Raw genomic sequence first — 19,954 nt, 5'->3', positions numbered from 1 at the left:
ATTTTTATATACCGATCCTAAAAGCCCATCTGTCTGTAGTTCCTTTCCTTACCCCAATAAAATTCTATCATCTCTCAAACATAAAGATCAGTAAGGGAAATAACAGAGCTAAACAAAAAAACCTATTTTTCTTACACAGTAGCAATGATTTATAACCCACTGAAAAATTAGTAGCCAAACAGAACAAGCATGTTCTTTCCCAGAGGTCAGTAAGATCAAAGTCTGGAACATGCTGACCATTTCAATGGACAACGCAATGAGATTGCCAATATAAACACCTGTGTGCCATCTGTCCTTCCCAGGGCTGCCACTGCTACGCATTTCCTTAGACCTGTGTGGTAACTAAGTTAATGATAGGTGCAAATCTGCAGGATATAATAAGTGCAGAGACCATTAAGAGTGTCCTCAGAATCTCCAATTTGCATCTTAGTTAACCCATGAATTACAGGTTTACTATCACACAATATTAATAGAATAATCATTTTTAAATGTATATGAAAACTATATTTTCTTTAAAATCATTTGAGTGTAGTTTCTGATGCTCTCTGATATTACTGAGAAGTGAAAAATTCAAATAAGTATTGAGCAAAATACAGAAACAATGGCATCAGCTTATTTTAATGATTTTATACAACACTACAAGTGTCTCCAAGTGTTTTTACATGTTATCTCACTTAACTCAAAAAACTCTGGCAAGTACTGAGGACCTAGACTATTTTCCAATTTAATAATGAGGAATTCAGACACTGAGAGTGAAGAAAAATACTTAGGGTCACAGAAGAAAGACAAAATACAAACTCACAATTTGAGAATCCTTTGACTCCACACTTTTCTATTTATTCCATATTTCTTATATCGAATAAAACGTAATGGTTACAATTAATTTTCTTAAGATACTTAAAGATATTCAGCATCTATATATGATACTAATCAAAAGTATGATAAACAGTGGGCAATCCCCAAGAGGCAGATAATAATCTATACCAAGTTATGACATCACAGAACCTAGGGTTGAATGTGAACTCATAAATAGGTTAATCCAACCTCACATCAAAAATATAAATTCCCTCAATGATATACTTGATACACAATCAAAAGGCTTCTGCTAAAACAGATGCAGTAATGAGGTGTCTACCAAGACAGACAATGTCATTATGGAGAGTTCTAATTAAGAAAAAATCCTTAAAAAAGAAAAAAATCCTTCTGTACATTGAAGATTAACTAATACTTAAGGCCACCCATTAGTATTTGTTCATTATTCCACTCCATGGTTCCTAACCTAAGCTGGAAGAGGATGAATTTGCCCATCTGAAAACATGACAATGTCTGGACACATTTCTGATTGTCCAGGGGTGTTACTGGCACCCTGTGGATACAGATCATGGATGCTGCTAAACATCTTGCAATTCACAGGAGAGCCCCTCAACCTCCAAGGATTATCGAGCCAAAAATGTGTACAATACAGAGGTTACAAATTCCGCTTTATGCTCAAAATCTATCTAGAGAATAAATCTAATCCCTTTTCTCATCAACACCTTCCAAATATTTGTTAAAGTTATCCTGTTCCATTCTGTATCTTCACTTTCCAGTGGCAAATGTTCCCAAGTCTAAAACTGTCCCTCCCAGGAGCATGCTTTTTTTTGGACCTCTTAATAACATGGTTGTTCTATTTGTCAAATTTGCTCTTTAAACTTTGGATCCAGAATGACTTAATGAGGCAGGGGGGTCAGAATTACAGAATGCAGTAAAACCACTTATTCCCAGATCTACTTCTGCCTATAATAACACTGACTAAACCTGTAGAATCTCTTTTATCAACCGTTTCACATCTCAACTCAAACTGGACTTGTGATGAACTAACTTAACTAAGCAAATTTTTCCTTGAACTAGTGCTAAAATTGGTCTCTTTACTATCTTTGCATTTATGTTTCTCAAACTCCAAAGCAAGATTTTATGGGTTTCAATTGAATATAATCTTATCAATTTCATGGGATATATTCAATTCATCAGGTTTTCCGCCCAATTTGGGAGACAGATATTATTCAGTACCTTAATTTTTCTTCCCAATTTTATCATCAAAATTTAACACTTTATCAAAAATTTAACACTTTCCAAAGCACCTGGTTGGTTGGTTAGTTAAGCTTCTGCTTTCAGCTCAGGTCAGGATACCAGCGTCCTGGAATGGAGCCCCACATCAGGCTCCCTCCTCAATGGGAAGTCTGCTTCTCCATCTCCCTCTGCCCCTCCTCCCTGCTTATGCACTCTCTCTTGCTCTCTCTCTCTCTCTCTCTCTCTCTCTCTCTCAAATAAATAAAATCTTTAAAAAAATTAAAAAACAAAATAAAAATTTAACACTTTCCAGTTTGAAGATACTTCTCCATTGGGAAGAAATGCCAAATTTTTTTAATTACACCATACTTTTATAAGTTATATTGCATTAAAATTAGCCTCTTTTAATCCATTCACCCATTCAGTGGATCAGCCACTATTTCACAAACATCATTAGCACTTACTCTATCAAGTATGGCATTTAGGAGATTGAAAGATGAATAAATCATGACCTCTGCCATGAAAATGCTCAATAAATTGAGCATTTCTATTTTAGATTTTCTACTCAGTTTAGATTTTCTACTCAATAAAATAGTACTATTAAAGCCACACCCCTGCTAATGATTCATCGAAACCCATCCTACTCTTCCATAAAATACCTCTGTAGCGGCAAAATGGCTGCCCCACTATGTACTGTATTCCCCAGGCCAGCCCTCTAGCAGCTGAGTGGGCTCCATATTAAATTCTCAATTAATAAGATGTGAGTAAAAATGGTGGAGTTTTCCAGAGAGTACTTACTTTCCTCACAAGACTTTTAAGAAACTTCCCTAATATTTCTTTGTTCTTTTGCTGGCTAGATATATTTAGGTCCTAGAGCATACAGAAGCTACAAGAGGGAAGGAGCTTGGGTTGATGAATAATTTCGTAGATAAAAACTACCCATTAACCAGGAAAATCCCCATTAACCAGGAAAATCCATCTTAGATTTTTACCTGAGTGCCAAATAAACCTCCATTGCAATGTTTCACAAGCTTCTTGATCTTACGTTCCCTTTGCACTCTTAAAAAGAATTGAAAATCTCAAAGAGCTCTTATTTATATACACTTGTCAGTATTTACTATATTGGATCTTTTCATTGAAAAATCTAAGAATATTTATTAAGTTATGTAAAACAACAATAATAAACTAATTACATGTGATCATTAGTATCACATTTTTAGGAAAAGTATTTTTTCCCAAAAAATTAGTGGTACAGTTTACACATTTTTGCAAATCTCTTTAAAAGTCTGGTTCAAAAGAAGACAGCTGGATTCCTGTATCTGCTTCTGCATTCAATCTGTTGTAACAGCACGTTTTTATGTACTGTCTGGAAAACTCCACTGTAACTGTTGAAAGAATGAGAATGAGAAATAATAATGCCTTTGGATTCAACAGAAAACTAATTTTGACCTCACAGACCTCAGCGACTCCCAGGAGTCCTAGGTCCACACCCTGAAAGCCATGATTCCATTGTGTTGTCATTACATATTTGATTATTTATTTTAGTAGGTTATCCTCTCTAATTAATATCTTTGTTGTGGCTAGATATCTATATGTTACCTAAGCTTTTTTAAATTTGCTTTTCTAAAATCTAGATACATGTCTGGCCAGGTTACTGCAAACTCTAAGAACATGTTCATTTTCTCTCATGGTTCCTCCAACTGGTATTTGACCACTTGCTTTTGAGGTCAGACATAAGTTCATTACATGCTCTTTTAACTGCTTTCTGTCCTTTCAAAAGCTTATAGGAAAAATAAAGTGAATATTTATTAAAGAACTCAAATGTTCATCAGCACTTGAATAGATAAATTGTGGTAAATTCAAACAATGGAATACTATTCATCAATTTAAAATATGCTATATATTCATGAAACTATATGGATGGATTTCAAAATAATTATGTTATATGAAAGAAGAAGACAGAAAAAGCACCTACTCTATGACTCCACTTACATAAATGTCTAATTAGTACAAACTGATCTATTGGAAAAAAAAAGCAAATCAGTGTCTATCTGGGGATGAAACAGGAAAATGGAAAGAGCGAGGAATTACAAAGGGTCACAAGGAAATTTCAAGGGTGATATATATCTTCATTATGACTCATGGGTGTACATATAGGCCAAAAATTATCAAATTGTAGAGTTTATTATATGTAATTATGTGTCAATAAAACTGAGTAAAAAATTAAAATATTATTATATTATTTTTAAAGAAAAGAAGACTTACAATAAGGTTTCAGAAAATTAAAAGCTCTCCCTTTCTGGGCCCAATTTTTCATAACTTATCAAAGTAGCAACCATAATTTTTCATCTGACCTGGCCATATACTACACTGATAACAATAAGTTATTTCTCTCTCCTTTTAACCTCTCCCATAACTAGAGAGAATACTATATACTAGCATTCTAGTATTATTAGTATTAGTACTAATATTTTGCCACAGAAAGTTACAAAGTTATGTATAATAAATAGTTCCTATCATTAGGAAATACGGTAGTCAACGACATATCACCTCTCCCTTGAGAATAATAGAGACCCACAGAGACTGTTTCTTAGCATCTTGGCCTTGATAGTTTGCCAATCTGACAAGAGATACCTGTTTTTCCCATTTAAAAATTTTCTCTAAGAAGAAAGCCCCAGCAACAAAGCTACAAATTCTTGTGTCTAAGAGCTCTTACTTAGCTTTCTCTATGTGAAACTTTCCCCAGTAGTAACTCCCAAGATATAGAATTTTGGACACTGCACACTTGCTCAAAGCATGTATTTGTACAACGGCAATGCTTCTTCTAAATTTGTCACAGTTCTCTGTGAACACAAATCCCCAATGCATGTCATGACTAACTAGTATAAAAATAGAGCCTCACCAGCTTTAGTCTCAATTAAGACTTTTATTCGCTATGCTCTGTCTCCTTTTATTACTTACCACAGAGGGGAAAACAATTTAGTCAAGTACTGGATATAGAAATGCATGCTATATTTTCAAATTAGTTTTGACCAAAGCCAGACTAATTTAACTACCGAAGCCAGTTGGCTTTACCAGTAGTTATCATAAATTTCATTTGAGAAGGATTCCTTCAACAGTGATGAACAGCTGCTTTCCACATTAGAGGCAGACAGGATTGTAATAACTTCATGTTCCTGTGCTGCTGCCAAGGGACAATCTAAAGACTCCTTTAAATGAGATTCAAAGTGTCCCAATCTTACTAGATCTTACAGCAAGTAGAATTCTTTCTGGAAGCTGAGTAAAAGTAGGATTCTTCAAAGAGCATTCATTTATTATTTCCTAACAGTTAAAGAAATGCCTTGGAAATGATTTATTTTGGAGGTGTTGAGGATTCTGGCTTTGAGTCCCAGAGGTAATAATCATAGACCTGATATGCAGAATTGTTGCAGAATTCACACAAGATACTGACTTCCTTTAACCTATAAAGGATGTCAGTTCTGATCAGGGTACAGGCTGATTAAGGCAACTGGACCAGCTCTAATCTTTACTTAAAAGGTAAATAAAAAGTAAATAGTGATTCTCTTAGTCATTTAAGCCAGTATCACTCTCACTTGGCACAAACATATAAAAGTAAGAATAGCAGGAAACAGTTCCAAGACATAATAAAATCACAAACAAATAGTATCTCCATAGTACATTACAATTTTTCTAAGTGTTTTATATTCATTATGCACCTCCTCAAAACAAATCCAAGCAATGTAATAATGACTATCCACATCTGGCAGAAGACAAAACCGAATTACAGAAGAAAAAGTGCTGGATAATTTGACAAAAAGCCACACAGCCAGTATTGTACAAGACTGATGAACTACCTCCTGTGCTAATGAGGCACCTTAGCCACAGAACCTAAATTTCGTGGCTTCAAAACAGTATCCTTTATTATTTTGTTTTAATTTATAATAGTTACTGATTCATTCTAATTATAACAATAATGTATGACCAATATAGAAACATTTGTAAAAGCAGAACAGTAAAAAGTAGAAACTTAGAATTATCCAATATCCCATCACCCAAGACAAGTCTTGGTAAAATCTGGGATATTTCTATGGATATGTAATACATTGACATATCTACTATCTCAGATCAAATTTTCCAGAAAATGGACTCTGAGATGAAGATTTGCAAACAGAATATATACAGAATATATTCTCTGGAACAATACCGTAAGAGAGTGAGGGAAGCAGACTGGTGGAAGGGAGAATAGAAGAGCAATGTAGTTACAATAGACTTCAACCAATTCTACAGGAATATCTATATCTTGGATGGACCTTTCAAGTGGTACTAAACTGAGATAAGTAGCCCCTTAGTCATTGGGCATATACTGTCCTGGGGAGGAGACTGGTCATCAAACAAGACAGTTCTCATGGGCCAAGGACAGTTCTAAGACAAGGACTCAGATGTGCGCTGTCAGCAGCCAATCTTCTAGAGAGCTGATGGAGTAAGTTTCTGTGCTGGAGACGGAACCACATGTGGCCTTCACTACAGTCCACCTGTGTGCCACACTGATCCAGGTGCCTTACAGAGCAAGTCCATCCCTGAGAGATGAGTTTTCTGGGGTTTTGGTTGGTCTTTATCCTTGAAGAAATACACAAGAAGAAAGCTACTGAAACAAATTGTAGTCACTACCACTGCAGCTGGAGTCAAAACCACAGTTGATACACATTGCTCCCCTCAACAATTCTTTCTAGATCTCCCTTATCTTTGGCCAACACATCTACTAAGTTAGGCCCTCAAATCTGAAATATCTAAGTTCCAGGTTACCATGCCCGTTTCAGGCCTTGTCTGGGGCACTTGTCCATTGAACACCAAAACTGGCCAAGGGAATATCAAAAGATAGCCCAATGCTAGCCTATATTATGCACATCAGCCCTACCTCTTTCTGATGAGCAAGGTTAGTTACCTTCCTAGAATCAGAGTCTTTCCCTTGCCCATGGATCTCTTGGTCACAGGAGCTCAAATTGGCAGCAATTTATGAGATTTAAGCTTACATAAAATAGAACTCTTGCACTAAGATAGAAAGTTTTCCCCCCTGGGAACCAGGACTTCCAGACACACAAAGCCAAGAGTTGCACAGATAAGAAGCCCAAATTCCCCAGGTGAATATGTTAATTAGCTTGACTGTTATAATCATTCTATTACGCATATGTATATCACATCATCATATCGTAGACCTTAAATATATACAAATTTGATTTATAAAAATAAAAGATAAATTAACTGATTGAGTGATTGATTGTGTTGGGATCTCAAATACATCTAGTTTTATTTCTTCTTTATATTATTTATCCATAACTATGATTCTTACAATATCTAATACCACTATGAGGCTACAAGCTCACTAACAGAATAAAAACTTTAAAAATGATTCTTCACTGAAATGAGCAAAAAAAGCAGATCCACAACTATTAGTCACTATTGTTAATCAGACACCGATTGTGTGTTACAGATTTAATTTTTTAAAATAATAAACCAGCAATACTCAGTTGTTCTCTTATTTTATCGTAATCCAATGTCCACTTCATCTAAAAGCTATGCAGTTAAAATTTCTTTGAACCTTAGCCAACTGACCCTTTTGGTCTCACCAGCATACAAACCCAAAGATGTTGTTGGTGATTGTCTCTACTTTCCTTTTTGAGGTTGTTTTTTGTTTTTTGTTTTTTGTTTTATAAAGTGTATTCTTCATATGGTAGAAAGAAAAATTCTTAGTTATTAGATCAGTGAGGATGTTGATGAATAGTTTATATTTTAATGAGGCAAAATTATCCTAACTGAAAGAACATTTACATAACCTCTTTCTGGTTCTTAAGAGGTGTAAAAAAGCAATCTTCTCCCCCTCTACATGCACATTTTCATGGATAAGCTACTACAGAACCCACTCACACCCCTATCTGGACCAGGGTAGTTTTGAAAGCTTTCACCTAATTTCTTTTCTTTTTTTTTTTTAATTTTTATTTAAATTCTAGTCTTTCACTTAATTTCTTTTCTTTTTCTTTTTCAAACTTTTATTTAAATTCTATATTGCTTTAAGGAGTAGAATTCAGTGGTTCACCACTTACATTAACACCCAGTGCTCATCATAACAAGTGCCTTCCTTAATGTGCATCACCCATCTAGCTCATTCCCCACCCACCACCTTCCACCACCCCTCAGTTTGTTCTCTATCTATTTCAACTTGTAGGAGAATTCCACTTTTTATTAATGCCTTTTCAATAGAGAATTCAAAAAACACTTGGGAGGCTTATTCTATTTATTTTAAACAAAAATGTAACAATTTTTCCACTGGTAATATTTCCTTTAGGAATCATATATTCAAGGAGCCTTTATAGTATGCATTCATCTCTTTCTTTATTAAATAGAATCTGATCTTTCCCTCTAAACCAAGTCCTTTTTCAATGATCCTTATAAATGAAGGTTATTAATTTGAAAGATACCTATAATTTGAGATTTTACAAAATTTTATTCTTTTAAAAGTTTACTTAAAATATATATTTGGTTATTTAGATTCTCTTCTTTCCCAGAAATAATCAAAATTTGTTGTTCCTAATGCTTTTGATCAACTCTCAAAATTAGGTCTGTGCAGAGAGGATTTAGCTCCCTCTCAATGGATACATTTGTCCCACACTAGCTTCAAAAGATTCTCCCTACTCTGCCTTCAACTGTCCTTAATTATCCCACTCTCTCCACGTTAGTATCCCACAGGTTGCCATCCCTTTGCATTTTTGGCTCATTCCTTTTGCCTAACCCTTTCTCTCTTTTCAGTTTTTGATCCTATCTTCAGTCCTAAATATTATTTTTCTCACCTCCCTCATCTTCATTTCTGAAGCCCAATGGTAAGGCTAGCAATCATCCATAGACTAAAAAATTTAATGGTGTTTAAATGTCTATACTACCCAAAGTGATACATAGATTCAATGCAATCTCTATTAAAATTCCAATCAAATGTTCCTCAAAATAAAAGAAACAATTCTAAAATCCATACAGAACCATTCACAAAGGATTCAGCATCGCCAAAATAAATTTGAGAAAGAACCAAGTTGGAGGCACCACACTTCCCGACTTTAAATTGTATTGTAAACATAGAGTAATACAAACAGTACGGTGCTGGTATAAAAATGGAATAACGAAACACAATATAGAAGAATCCAAATATAAAACCCTGCCAGGTAGTCAATTGATCCTAAACAAGGGTGCCAAGAATACATAGAGGAAAGGTTAGTCTCTCAACAAATGCTGTTAGAAAAACTAGATATCTACATACAGAAGAATGAAACTGGATGTTTGTCTTACACCATACACAAAATTCAACACAAAATGTATTAAAGACTTAAATGTAAGAGCTGAGACTATAAAACTTCTAAAAGAAAAGATAGGGGGAAAACTTCCTGACATTGGTTTTGATAATGATTTCGCAAATATGATACCAAAGGACAGGAGAGAAAAGTAAAAATGGGCAAGTGGGACTACACCAAACTAAAAAACTTCTACACAGCAAAGGAAAGAATAGAATGAAAAGGCAGCCTATGGAATAGGAGATGTTGTCTACAAACCATGTATTGGATAAGAGGCTGATTTCCAAAATATATAGGAAACTGCTATAACCTGATAGCCAAAAAAGAAGGTGATAATTCTATTTAAAAATGCACTTAAGACTTTGAATAGATATTTCTCCAAAGAATACAAATGACCAACATGTATATGAAAAGATATTCAACATCACTAATAATCAGTGAAAACAAATCAAAACTACAATAAGATATCATCTCAGAATTCCTATTTTCAAAAAAGACAGTGTTCGTGCTAATGTGTAGAAATTGGAACTCTTTGTACGATGTTGGTAGGAATGTAAAATACTGAAATTGCTGTGGAAAATACTATGAAGTTTCCTCAGAAAACTAAAGATAAAACTACCACATAATCCTTCAATAGCACTGTTGAGTGAATACCCCCAAAAAACTGAAATCAGGATCTCAGAAAGATATTAGAATTCCCATATTCATTACAGCATTATTCATAATAGCCAAGATATGGAAACAATCTAAAATATCCATTAACAGATGAATGACTAAAGAAAATATGGTATATTATTCACCCTTAAAAAAAATGAAATCTTCTCACTTGCAACAACACGGATCTACCTAGAGAACATTATGCTAAGTAAAATAAGCCAGTCATAAAAGAACAAATACTATGTGGTTCTACTTATATGAAATATCTAAAATCATCAAGCTCATAGTATCAGAGTAGAATGATGAGTTGTTAATCAAAGAATAAAGTTTCATTCATACAAGGTAAGTTCTAGAGATCTGCTATGCAACACTGTGTAACAGTGTGTAACAATATTGTATACTTGAAAAAAATTGTTGAGGGTAGATACCATGTTAAATGTTGTTAACAAAATAAAATATTTTTAAAGCCAAAATCTAAAATGTTTATATCATTAAGCATTTATTTCTCACTTCTTCCACATGTCCATCATGGATTGACAGGGAGCTTTATTCCAAGCCTTTGTACTGTAAGATAAAGGCTGATGAACAGCCATTATATCAGATTTACCCGCCTATGGAAAAAAAAAAAGAGAGAGAGAGAAATGGCAAATAGACATAGCCTACTAAAACTTCCACTTAGTAGTTATGTATGTCATTTCTATTCACATTCCATTATCCAAAGCAAAAAACACACAGCCCCAAAGGAGCAAAGACATGCAACCTTACCATGCATCCAGAAGAAAAACTAGAAATATTTTATATAACCATCGTAGGATTCCTTGTTTTAAATGTATGAATATCAGAACATATCAGGTGGTTCAGTCAGTTAAGCATCCGACACTTGATTTCGGCTCAGGTCATGATCTCAGGGTCGTGAGATTGAGCCCTGCCTCAGGCTGCATACTCAGCACGAAGTCGGCTTGAGATTCTAAATAAATAAATAAAATCTTTTTAAAATAAATAAAGTATAAATATCAACCAGTATTATTAATTTTAAGGGGGGTTCATAACTCTACTGCAATTTAAATAAATACAAAAATCTGAGGATGAAGTAGTTATCTACTACAGAATGCATTGTAAAAATTCACACCTACACTGTTTCAGCAACCCTATCAGTTTGCAAATTCTTAAAACCTTTTTGCAAATCCAGAAAGCCTCTCTTCCAGAAAGAGAAAGCTTTTGATTGCCACAGGATATCTCAGGCCACAGAAGATCAGAAATACTATAAACAGAGCTGACTTACACAGGTAGGTAGAAACCAGCAGAGAAATCATAGCATCAAAATATCACTTGTCACCATGACTCTTTTTCCATTCAGAGGAGTCCAATTTTTCCTTTCATTCGTTTATCCACAAATATTATTTTGTGTACTGTGCAATGCAAGGTGCCAATTGCTGGAGATATAGGTAGTAACTAACCAGCAGTAAAATATTAAACAACTAATTGCATAATTTACCATTTAAGTTCAATTGTGATAAAAGACGGTTTTACAAGGTAGAAGTTAAAAGTGCAGAATCTAGGATCCCTGGGTGGCTTAGTGGTTGAGCGTCTGCCTTTGACTCAGGGTGTGGATCCTGTAGTCCCAGGATCAAGTCCCGCATCAGGCTTCCTGCATGGAGCCTGCTTCTCCCTCTGCCTCTCTTTCTCTGTGTCTCTCATGAATAAATAAATAAAATCTTTTTTTTTTTTTAAAAAAGTGCAGAATCTAGAGGTACCTGGGTGGCTCAGCCAGTTAAGCAGCCAATTCTTGATTTCAACTCAAGTCATGATCTTGAGATCTTGAGATCAACCATGCGTGGAGCTCTGCGACCAACAAGGAGTCCACGTCTCTTTCTCCCTCTCTCTCTCTCTCTCTCTCTCTCTCTTTGTTCCTCCCTCCACTGTGCACTCTCTAAAATAAACAGATCTTAAAAAAAAGTGTTAAAAAAAGTGCAGAATCTAGTTTCAAGTGATTTTTACAATTCCAGTTCCCTTTTTGTTTTGTCATATAACTATAAATTTACTGAAATCTCACTAAGTCTTGAGTTCTTCATCTCTAAATCAAGAACCTACCATTAATGGAATAAGAATGCCTGCAATATAAATTTGTTGTAAGGACTGAGATAATATACATAAAATGTTTTGCACATACCTGCCAGAATTAAATGCTTAATTCTATTATTGTTACTTTATTTATTACAAAGGAAACGTCCATTGGTATTTCTTCATAAAACTAATAGAGAAAGCACTTTCACTAACAATTGAAATCAGAAAACTAAGAAAGATCTGATTGCCCAAACAACAAATATGCAAAAACTAACATTCTTCAGAAAGCTAAGTTAGTACATTCGATTTAGCGGAAAAGTTTATAGGTAAATGGTGGTCAGCACTGATAAACATCTTTTCCCCATATCTCATCTCATTTCTAGTCAATCAAGAATATACAAAGGACAAAATGACGTCATCCCATATTTTCTGTGATTTTCTAATGAAGTAAATAAGCCAGGTGTGATTCTCAATTACCATGAGAAAAATGACACACAGGAATCCTAAAGCACTCGCAAGAATCAAGTCTAGTAGGGTTCTTAACTTCAATCAAATGATTTCGACAATTAAAATGTTACTCCCCCACTTAGGTGATCAATTTCCATATTTTTAGGAATAAACAGGTTAGCAACAGAAAGGCTACTAATACTCTATGGAGGTTACTAGTCACAAAACATTCTTTGGATATACTAACTTATATTCTCTTTTTAAAACTGAAAAGTAAGTAGGGAAGATCACTTTGTCCCTCATTTTTCCAATGAGGGAACTAAATGGTCTTAGAATGAAGTGACTTGCACAAGATTAAATGTGAATGACAGATTCGGATTAAAACACTCAATCATCATTTTATGGCCTAGAACACATACACATTATTCAGGAAACCATGGACCTCCAGGGAAAGAGAAGAAATCCAGGTAGAATCACAAGGAAGTGGGGACATTGTTAACAATGGCTTTATCTTTGTCAACTTTGTTTTAAATATTTGTTGAGTTTAAGAGGTTTTTAATAGTTTTGCAAAACAGCAGTGTAATAATATAGTTCACTATTATTTTGCCTCCACTCTAGTCATAGTGGTTGAATTAATGTGCCTATAATTGCAGACTATTTGTGAGTGCATACTTGCATGGTATACACCAAAAAGTGATCCAAATTTGATGCCAGGTTGGGAAGACACAGTTGGAGTCCTCATCACCATTTGCCTCACCAGCTGGCACTGGCTGACAAGATCCTGCCAGACGGGTCTTCATGAGCCTCCTAAATCAACAGTGAAATTGAGAGCAGTGTCATCAAATATGTCATTACTGTTAAAAACAAGAAAATGACATTGCATACCTATTTGATACACGGAATCAGCCTGGACTCACAATTAAAGTGTCTCTTAAGAAAACTAGAATGAAAGGTAAAAAATTACTTTCTGCCACAAAACTATCCCTTACATTTATGATAAAACTTTTCAACAGAGAACACTTCAAGAGACAGCAGTGTCTTTTTCTGCTTGATTTATGATCACTCTCCACGTTATACATAAAGGAGAAAGAAAAGAGGGTACTAGGTAAAGAGGTCTTCAAAGAAGATTCAGAGAACTGGCAAAGAGACAACTTTAGTCCCCACTAATAATCTTAAGGTGGGAACATGGCACTATTCACATACCACCTTGTAATATAACTGTTGTTCACACAGTATCATCCTTGCTAAAACAGCCTAATGAAAAGATGCAGATTTTAGAAGCAGATCAACCTGATTTGAATCCTAGAAAACTACCATTTACATGGCCTTGAGTAATTTACTAACTCCTGTGGGCTTATTTCTTCATACTAAAATAATCTTGATATCTACCTATCAAGGTTACTAAAAGAATTAAATGAGATTTTAAATATATATGCATATATTCAGCACAGAACAGGAATGCAATTAATGACAGCTGTCATCTTTACTTTCATCATATAATTTGGAGATTTACCCAAGGGCTAGCAATTGTTCAGAAAAGATAACAGAATTCTTTCTTGAAAGAAAATAGATGAATGAATGAATGAATGAATGAATGAAGACATAAAAATGCCAAAGATATATAAAGAAATGCCATGTGCCACACTACCTCAGTGAGATGGCAGCAACACAAAGAAAAAAGGTCGAATGGGAAGGCTGTGCCTCGTTAATGAAGAAATAACAATTTTTATTTGATTTTAAATGAAACATTCAAATTAATAGCCCCTAGCCAGAAGTTATTAACATTCAGATTTTTGAAAATTCATTTCTTTCTTTCTCCAATTTTTCTCAGGACATAAACATACATACAGCAAGATCTTATTCGTATTCAGTATGAAAGTAGCATTTGTATTATTTCTTTCCCCTCACAGCATTTCCCAGTTTGCAACTACATCCTTTGGATGGGCATTTCATTATTGGTGGTTTATTCTATTATACTCAAAACTCTGTGAGAGCTGGGCCTGGATATTTTTTACTTATTTTTATAGCTTAACTTTCTAGCACAGTGGCTAGTGCATAGTAGACACTCAAAATAATTGTTCAAAAAAAAACAGAAATTACCCTCTTCATATCCTAAAAGCATGCCAAGGGATCAGCACTATATTTTCAGGTTGAGTTTTCTTTATTAAACAATCAGATTTTGAAAGAATTGTATTGAAGTGATAACAGATCATTTTAGACACTCAGGCACACTTTTGCTTGCATATCTTACAGATATTGAAAAACCAAATGACGGAAATGGAAACCTAAAATGGCATTCTGCTTTCAACTAATGATCCTACAGAAACTGCTCTGACTCCCTCGTTTAGAATAATCTCTCAGGATGCTCTTCATTTCTGGTGGCACAATGAAAAGACACTGGTGCTTAGGGAAACTGGGACCAGAGCTAAAGACCATCTCTTCTCTGGCTCATGATTTAATATTTTAAATACAGAAGGAAATTCCAAAAGTAAAAATTCCATTCCAGAATCCCCGGACTCAAATACATTTATCCACCCTTGATTAGGTCCTGGTCTCTGACATCAGGATCAAGAACCATATGCCAAAACAAAATAAGTCATCAAAAACCTTGAAAGAAAGAGCATATGGTTTTCAAATAGAATAAAACTTATAGACAAGAGTCAATATCAAACTGTTAGTACACACACACAGTTCTCTGTTCTCATCTCTGAAGGTCTATAATATATAATTTTTGGTGAAGTTAAAGATAACTATTCTGGGGCGCCTGGGTGGCTCAGTGGTTGAGCATTTGCCTTCAGCTCAGGCCATGGTCCTGAGATCAAGTTCCGCATCGGGCTCCCTGCTCAATGGAGAGCCTGCTTCCTCTTCTGCCTGTGACTCTGCCTCTCTCTCTGTATCTCTCATGAATAAATAAGTAAAATCTTTTTAAAATAATAAAAATAAAATAAAGATACCTACTTCATATGGCTATTTTAAGGAGTGAATGAGATTACATATGTGAAATTCTGGAATCTCCAGAATGCCTGCCCAGAATGCAGCAGTTAGTACTTGATCAATGCAGAATGAAGGAGTTGATATCACTTGAGAACCACCTCTCAGTCACTGATACTCAAGAAGGCTTGTTTTCTGCCTCAGCCTCCTATGCCTTCAGAGATACTCCAAATGTAATCATGTCCTGTCATCTCCATCATCCCCAGGTGGTGCAGCCACTTTCATATCTCCTCTGGACCTGTGCCTTTCAAACTTTTAATTTTTGTCTTATTTCTCCTTGTCTCCTTGGTCCCACCTTCACACTCCCCACCTCCTGATCTGGTCTATTAGCCACAAAGCAGCCAAAAATGACCCTTTCATAATAAAAATCTGATCTGATCACTCTGCTCCCACTCTCCTCCAACAACTTTCCAGGAAAATCTAAATTCTTTATAACTACATCTCCAAGCACACTTTCTTATACTATGTCACAATATCTAATGTTATCATTTATATTTATTTATTCCCTGTTTTACCTACCAGAATGCAAGCTCTATGAGAATAGAAACAATATAGGTTCTTTTTTAAAAGATTTTATTTTTTATTTATTTAAGAGAGAGGAGAAAGAGAGCATGAGAGAGAGAGAGAAGAGAGAGAGAAAGGGAGCATGAGCAGGAGGGGAAGTGCAGAAGGAGAAGCAGACTCTCCTCTGAGCAGGGAGCCAAATGTGGGACATGGTCCCAGGAGCCTGGGATCATGACTTGAGCTGAAGGCAGATGCTTAACAGACTGAGCCACCTAGGTGCCCAAAACAATATAGGTTTTATTATTCTATCCCTAGTTATCAAAAAAGAGCCCATGAACTCTTATAGACAATGATTATTTTTTGAATAAAGAATGCATGAGTATTTCTTATCCATATTCAAATAAGATGTATTCATGATAGATGAATTCAATAAAAAAAGAAATCCTAACCACAGCTGCAAGAAATGTTTAAGAGGCAGAGCCAAGGGAATCAAAATAGAAAAAAACTGGAATGTAGAAACATATAAAAGCCATAGTGTATTTTTTTCTACTGTTGCCTAACCAATTATGGCATCTGTTTATTAGCTCATAGTTCTGTAGGTCAGTCTCTAGGCAGGCCAGACTATATCCTCTGCTTAGGATCTCACAAGGCCAAAATCAAGTTACCCGGCAGGCACCTCTGGGGAAAAATTCACTTCTAAGCACATTCAAGTTGCTGGCAGAGTTCAGTTCCTTAAAGTTGTAAGACTGACATAGAAGTTTTCTTGCTGGATGTGGGATGGGGGTAGTAAAAGGGAAGGCTACTTTCAGCCTCTAGAGTCCACTCACATCCTTGCCAATTAGCTCCCTCCATCTTCTAAAGTAACAAGGCATGTTGAGTCCACCTCAGGATTGGAATCTCACTGACTTCTGCTACCAACCAGAGAAAAGTCTCTGCTTATAAAGGGCTCCTGTAATTAGACTAAGGCCTACCCAGATAAATACCCTTTGGATTAACTCAAGGTCAATTGATCATCAACCTTAAGTACATACATAACTGTGGAAATAATAATGTATTACATTAACGTATTCAGAGATTAGGGCAGGAAGTCATGAGGTGGGGAGGCATCTTAAAATTCTGCTTACCACAAATAATTCCAAACCAGAGGTATCCAATAAAACTTACAAGACTTGCTCTTTGGGATTTCCTTCTTACCCTTACAATTAATTAGCTTAAGCCTCACACTTTCCACTTGGAAGTATGGCAGGTATCTTTTCCTTTTATCCTGGGAGCAGTGCCTTTGTAGTGAAGCCTGCAGACAACTAAGCTGAAATGTATAAATGAAATATCATGCTATAGATCAGAGAGAAGTGGCCAAAGTTCCCTGGAACCTGTCCTCCATCTAATTTCTTATAGTTAGAGTCTTTTATGCAAAGAAAGGATGCACAAATGCACACCTTCTAGACACTGATTCCATTTTCTTTTTTTTAAGATTTTTTATTAATTCATGAGAGACACAGAGAGAGAGAGAGGGAGAGAGAGGCAGAGACACAGGCAGCGGGAGAAGCAGGCTCCACACAGGGAGCCCGACGTGGGGCTCGATCCGGGTCTTCAGGATCAGGCCCCAGGCTGAAGGCGGTGCTAAACCACTGAGCCACCCAGGCTGCCCGGATTCCATTTTCTACAAGCTTGCATCACTATGCTTGTTATCAATGTGCTGCATGGAAACATCAAATTTTTTTGAGTGTGTGGTGCCTTACATTTTTCAAAATACTTAACCAAAATTAATCTTCATCATAACCCTGTGAAGTAAAGTCAAGCAGTCATTGTTATCCCTGTCTTACAAATGAAGACACCAGTTTGGTGCCCAAAATGATTAAATCATTTGTTTGAAGTCCCATGAAAATTTATTGACAGACTTGGTACTAAAAATTGCATCTCCTATTTCCTAGACCAGTGCTCTTCCACCTCATTCTAGTCGTCTAGAAACAGAAATGTCAGGAGACAGTCCTCTGATGCAAAATTTTCCTCTTGGTGGGGCCTGTTGGTCTTCTGGGCCTATCTGACCTGTTTTAGTAGGTGAGATTTTAAGAAGACTGCCATGAATTGTTTGGTTAGGACTTTTACTGTAGTTGTTGGGTTTTACCACAGTGCAATTTGTTCAAATGAAAGAGGAAATATAAGAGGAACTGCATGTTGAATAAAAAGGAATACATCTCAAGGAATACCAAGAGGGACTCTTTTAGAGTACCATCTCTGCCTGCAAGCAAAACAGGTCACTGCAATAGAGGCCATAGGTTCATAGTTGCTCAAGCAGCTACAGCCTGCCAGGGTGTATCCACATGTAATACCAATCAGAGCAGATGAGCAACAAAGCAATGAACAAAAGTATCTACTATCAGTAATACTCATATCAAGAATCATCTGTAAGAGAATTTGATTCCAAAAGTCCATTCTCACCCACATCTAGTTTATATCATAATACATAGCTTCTAGACAATTTAAAAATCAAAGAAATGCTGTCTACATACAGAATTACTAAGTGACAAAATACATAAAGTTTAGGAGTGATGGCTTTGGGAGGAACCTGTGGGGGTGCAGTCAGGTAAGCATCTGACTCTTGGTTTTGGCTCAGGTCCTGATCTCAGGGTCTTGAGATCAAGCTCTGCAGCAGGCTCTGTGCTCAAGGTGGAGCCTGTTTGAGTTTCTCTCTCCCTCTCCCTCTGCCCCTCCTGCTTACACTCTCCCTCTCACTCTCTCTCAAATAAATAAATAAATCTTAAAAAAATAAAAATAAAAAGGAGTGTTGGCTTTAGGAACAAATCTTTTCAGATTACCAGTTCCATCACTTATTGGCTGTGTGAGCCTGAGAAATTTACTTAACCTCACTCGGCTTTAATCTCCTCATCTATAAATCTGGAAAGGGCATTGCCTACCTCTGAGTATTATTGTGAGAAATCAAATAATGTTTGTAAAGTGCTTAGCTCATCATAAACACAAATTAAATGTTTGGTATTGTTACTATAATTTAAAGAATATGCCTTACATTTTTTCCAATAGGTACTGCATAAATGTCATGATGAGTCTCATGCATTAAATCAGGGAAACTCATTTATAATTATTAAAATAAGGAAGGTGATAGTGGGAAAATTTGTTTAAATTTTTACGCTTTTAAAAACGATATTTAATTAGTAAGATTTTATCTCAGAAATAGCAAACCATATTGCTAGGCAATTATATCTGTTTGTAAACATAACTGCCAGAATATATATGAATATATTTAGCTATTATGTATCACCCAAAACAGTTTCTGCAAGAAAAAAAAATAGTGGGTGGAAGATGTTGCAGAAAACATTGGTTTTAAAGATTAAGTGTGAAATGTGTTGGGAATTCACCATGGAAACGTTGTAAACAGCCAAACAGCCCAAAATCTAGGCAAAATTGGTGTTCTTCTGGATTTTAGTGCCTCAAAGCCTCAACAACTAATAATGTTGTAAGGCATCATTCTCCCTTCCCTGATGTTGAAATTAAAATGTCTCAATATGTCTAAATTACCAAATCAGTCCCTGGATAAAAGTTTTAGAAGGCAAACTTCAAGTCCTACCTGCCTGGCAGTTACAAATGTACAAAAGATTTCTTTCAAGTACACTGGCCACCACTTCTGTTCCGGAGCCTCTCTATTTCTCCTGCATTAACTCTGAGGGGTCACAGGCTCTTAGGAGTTAAAAGGCATAGGTTCCCTAAAGGAGCATGCTACTAATTCTCCTAACAATAGAACAACTTCATATAATTTTAGAAATAGAAAACAAGTTTGGCCAGTAACAATAATCTTCAGCTGATACTAGATAACCAGGAATTACCAGGCATTTAAATCGTCTTAAAACACAGCAAATTTTTTTTTATTCCAGCAAACACTTATATCTCCACAAATC

Source organism: Nyctereutes procyonoides, unplaced genomic scaffold, assembly GCF_905146905.1.
Source record: "Nyctereutes procyonoides isolate TBG_1078 unplaced genomic scaffold, NYPRO_anot_genome, whole genome shotgun sequence".
NCBI classification, from domain to species: domain Eukaryota; kingdom Metazoa; phylum Chordata; class Mammalia; order Carnivora; family Canidae; genus Nyctereutes; species Nyctereutes procyonoides.
The sequence above is the reverse complement of the archived record's forward strand: the minus strand, read 5'-3'. Positions refer to the sequence as shown.